Raw genomic sequence first — 4706 nt, 5'->3', positions numbered from 1 at the left:
TCAACACTGCCCCTCCACCCCCTCTCCCAGGCAGCTGGACTGGACACCAACAGCCTGTTTAATCACTGTAAACAAAAGACGCGATCACTGTTGGAAACACGTCTTTGATGTAATGTTTCCATCGGGACCTGGAGATCTCCTTCGGATAATCCGATTTCCAGATAATTGGTATTCGGATAATCAAATAAACCTGATGGACCATAACCTGATGTTGTGATTTTTAACTCAACCTCTGTAGTGTTAAAGGTATAGACACTAACATTTTTTGAAAAGGGAACCAATCTGAATATAATCTATTTTTAAAAATCCTTTAGGGTGTTGTCAATTTACCTGGCCATGACACAATCAGGTAGACTCACAATCCTTTTGTTGAAGACCAGTACACCACAATTCACTATATACCAGCCTGCACTGATACATTAGAATTTGAGTGAATCTAAGGTATTTGAAATCCCAGCATAGAGAATTCCTGCATCTGGCTGTAGACCAGTATTTTGGAAGGCAACAGCCTGGTGGTATTCTCATTATACTATTAATCCTGAGACCTCAGTAATGATCCGAGAACCCAGGATCTGAATCCTGCCATGGCAGATGGTGGAATTTGGATTCAACTAAAAACAATCTGGAATTAAGAGTCTGATGATGATCATGAAACAAGGGTCGATTGTCAGAAAAACCCATCTGGTTTACTAATGTCCTGCAGGGAAGGAATTCTGCCATCCTAACCAGGCTTACATGTGACTCCAGACCCACAGCAATGTGATTGACCCTCGCCTTTGTTTTTCTTATTGGGGATACTCTAATGTTCATTCACTGACAGGAAACAACAGCAGAAACTTACATTTATCTACTGGCTTTAGACTTATAAAATGTCCCAGGGTGCTTCACAGGAGTGTTCTCAAATAAAGTTTAACACTGAGCCAAATAAGTTACTATTAGGAGAGGTGGTAAAAGCTCAGTAAGGAGGTCATTTTTAAACAACATCTTTAAAAAAAGAGCCAAGTTGAGGTGGAGCTTTAGACTTATAAAATGTCCCAGGGTGCTTCACAGGAGTGTTCTCCATTAAAGTTTAACACTGAGCCAAATAAGGTACTATTAGGAGAGGTGGTAAAAGCTCAGTAAGGAGGTCATTTTTAAACAACATCTTTAAAAAAAAGCCAAGTTGAGGTGGAAACATTGAGGAGGAGCATTTCAGAACTTTGTGTTTGAGACAGTTGAAGGCATTGCTACCAATGGAGCAATGGAAATTGGCAACATCATAGCGGTCAGAATTTAAGGAGCACTGAGATCACGGAGGGTTAGAGGACTGGAGGAGATAACAGAGAGGGAGGGTTTGAGGTCATGGGAGAATTGTAAATAAATGTGAGAATGTTAACATTGAAATGTTATCAGGCACGGAGCCAATGACAATCAGTGAACTCAGGACTGATGGGTGAATGGAACTTCGTGCATGTCAGGCCAAAGGCAGCAGATCTTTGGACAAACTTGAATTTGCAGAGGGTGAGAGTGGAAGAGCAGCCAGGAGAGAATTGGAATAGTCCCACATTGAACTAAAATCACGGGTTTTAATAGTGTTCCCTCCAAACATGTATGACATTGAAGGTAGCAAAAAAAAATTTACAAGACTTAAAACTTCACTTAGAGGTTGACTGAATTAGTAAATAGTAAAAGAAGAAAAAAAGGGCTGAATTCACAATGTATATTGCCCTCTAGTTATAGTGCTTGAAGAGTTATTCCAATAAGCAGAAACGATTGTGGTACTAAAGCAAAATGTACATAATATTCTTGCTCATCATCCACTGATAATTATGGCCTGATTACCTTTGCTGAAAATAGTCTCTGTAACCAGAAAAGTTGAGAAATAATACCCAAAAATGAATAAGACACAATCATATTTACATAACATTCTTTTTAACTGCAAAACTGCTGTCAATCTATATATTCAAACAATTTCTCTGCTTGTATATTACTGGCTAGGGCATTCCTCTTAAGCATCTGGCCCAGACCGTTGAATGATTGCAAGTATTGCATGAAAATAAACTCAAACATCTTTTTTTCCTGTGCATGAAAATAGTTTACAATATTATGTGAATACTTACTGAAATAACTCCCCACAGGTGGTTATCCTGCCACCAAGTCATCCTTCATTTACATATGGAGAGTCTTTGACACTGATCCAGCTCCCTCAGAGTGAGCAGGATGGCTGACAGTCCTATTTTGTTTTCTCTTTTTTCTCTTTGTTTTAGGCCTCAGGCAGCAGCAGAGGTTGAGACAGCCCCCAGACACCAGCAATCAGTGTTCAGCTGTGGGCAAGGCCCAGGCTGCAGCACAAGAAGCAGGCCCAGGCTGCAGCAGGGGCAACAGTCCTGTTTATCCACTTCTTCTTCCTTCTCCCTCCTCACAGTGCACTGGCTGTGGGCCAGCTACCTCAGAGTCAATCCTCTCCTCTGACACAAAAAGGAGAGTCCCTCACTCACCGGTCCCGCTCCCTCAGAGCCAGCTCTCAGAGTGAGCAAAATCTCTGTAACACTCCTATTTATTTTTTTCCCCCCCCACATTATCCCTAACTGCGGTAGTGCTTATTTAACAGTCCTGTTTATTTTAAAAAAAATTTTTTTCTTTCTTTTTTTTCTGATCCAGCTCCCTCAAAAGCCAGCTCTCAACAATAATCCTCTTTTTTGTTTTCTCTTTCTTTACCCCCACACTACCACCTAACTGCGGTAGTACTTATTTTTTCCCCAGCACCCATGTTGTGTGTGTGCAGGTGTGAGACACAGTGAGAGACAGAAGGTGTACGAATCTTTATTCAATTTCCACCACCAGGAAGATAGGAAACACCCGAGTGGCCAGTGACAAGCAGTGCCCTTCGCAAAAGGCAATGCTGTGTGATCAAACAGTCCTGTTTATATCTGTCAGCCAGGGCTCCCTGATTGGACCAGATTAACACCCCAATCAGAGAATGCATATTCTATGAGGTCCACCTGACTGATCTTGTAACAATCTGTACTTTTAACATACCATTCGTGCTTAAAGTTCCCAAGTTCACAATTGTCACCAGAAAGTGTAGATAAATTCTCTTTATCTATTCTACACACTTACTGAGAGCTAAGATCATTGGGCAAAACTTCTAACAGTGTGACAATCATGTCAATATGCATAAGGTGTAGTCCAATAGAATACCTGGATAAATTGTCTATCATGGCACAAAAGGTCTACGGAAGGATATAGCCAGGTTAAGCAAGTGGGCAAGGATTTGGCTGATGCAGTATAATGTGAGAAAATGATAGATTGTGCACTTTGGAAGCAAGAATCAAGGAGTTGAATACTATTTAAATGGAAAATGTCTGCAGATAGCGATAGAGGGAAGTGGGAGTCCTCATCCATGAATAACAAAAAGCTAACATCCAAGGTCAATGGATAATAGAGAAAGCAAATGGAATGTTGACCTATGTTTCAAGATATTGACTGTAGAGATTGTAATGCGGTCAGTCAGATGGACCTCATGGAATATGAGTTCCCTGATTGGGGTTGTTAATCTGGTCCAATCAGGGAGCCCTGGCTAGATATGAACAGAATTGTCACTGGTTCTGTTCCCCCTGAGAGCTGGCTGTGAGGGAGCAGGATCAGTGTCAAGGACCCTCCACATGTAAATAAAGAGTGACTCAGTGGAGTTATTTTACTCTAAATTGAAGGCGGAGTAGCAGCACAGGGTCTAGGGTCCTGACGCACAGCTCTTCTGCTCCATCCAATTTTATCTTTTTTCCTTCTTTAATTGTTTGATTTTACATGTATCTACTTAACTTTTGTAGAGAGTGAGTTTGTGCAGTGTGGAGGAGAGTGAGCCCAGCACGGTGAGTCATGCCATCGTGAGGTGAGCGAGCCCAACATGGAAGAGAGTGAGGTCCCCCGGCATCTGTAGCATTGGCAAGAACAAGCAGCCCCAAGGTTACATTTGGCACAAGATAGAGATGAGGCCTGGTGAGTTCAGGATGCAGGGCCAAACACAGTCTGGAGGTGAGGCCTGACATGATCTGGAGGTGGGGCCTGACATGATCTGGTGGTGGGGCCTGGTAAAGTCTGGAGGCAGGGCTTGGTGGGGTCTGGCTGGGGGCCTGACATGGTCTGGAGGTGGGGCCTGACATGATCTCTCCACCCTGCAGGCTCCCTGCCTCTATTCGTGATGAAGGGCCTTTGCCCGAAATGTTGATTTTCCTGCTCCTCTGCTAAAACTACGCAAGGCACTAGTCAGGCCATGGTTGGGACACTATGGACAGTTTCAGATCCTTTTTCTAAAGAATGATGTACTGGCCTTATAGGCAGTCCAGAGAAGGATCATTAGGCTGATACCAAATATGGAGGGACTGTATTATGAGGAGAAGTTGAAGAGATTGGGTTTGTACTCATTGGCATTTAGAATAATGAGAAGTGCCCTTATTGAAACAAACATGATTCTGAGGGGACTTGTTGAGTAGATATGGAGACTCTCCCCTGCGCAAGTTTTGAGGACCAGAGGGCTTCATTGCAAAATAATGGCTCATACATTTAAGAAAGAGATGAGGAACAATTTCATCTTTCAGAAAGTAGTGAGTGTAGAATTCCATACTGCAGAGCACTGTCAAGGCCAGATTGTTACGTATACTCAAAGCTGAGATTTCTAATCATTAAGAGAATCAAGGGTTTTGGGAAAAGGCAAGAAAATGGAGTTG

The 4706-nt window shown here is 42.5% G+C and overlaps 1 long non-coding RNA gene across 1 annotated transcript in view; it reads right to left on the bottom strand.

Moving 5' to 3' along the window:
• LOC122550068 overlaps window positions 1-2510 on the bottom strand; it is a 69547-nt gene extending 67037 nt beyond the window's left edge. The window contains exon 1 of the long non-coding RNA XR_006311734.1: window positions 2100-2510. This is a non-coding gene — a long non-coding RNA (uncharacterized LOC122550068). The remainder of the gene's footprint in view (window positions 1-2099) is intronic.
• Between the last annotated feature and the right edge of the window lie 2196 nt (window positions 2511-4706).

The sequence above is a fragment of the Chiloscyllium plagiosum genome, chromosome 5 (assembly GCF_004010195.1).
Source record: "Chiloscyllium plagiosum isolate BGI_BamShark_2017 chromosome 5, ASM401019v2, whole genome shotgun sequence".
NCBI classification, from domain to species: domain Eukaryota; kingdom Metazoa; phylum Chordata; class Chondrichthyes; order Orectolobiformes; family Hemiscylliidae; genus Chiloscyllium; species Chiloscyllium plagiosum.
This window is presented reverse-complemented; position numbering and strand designations above follow the sequence as displayed.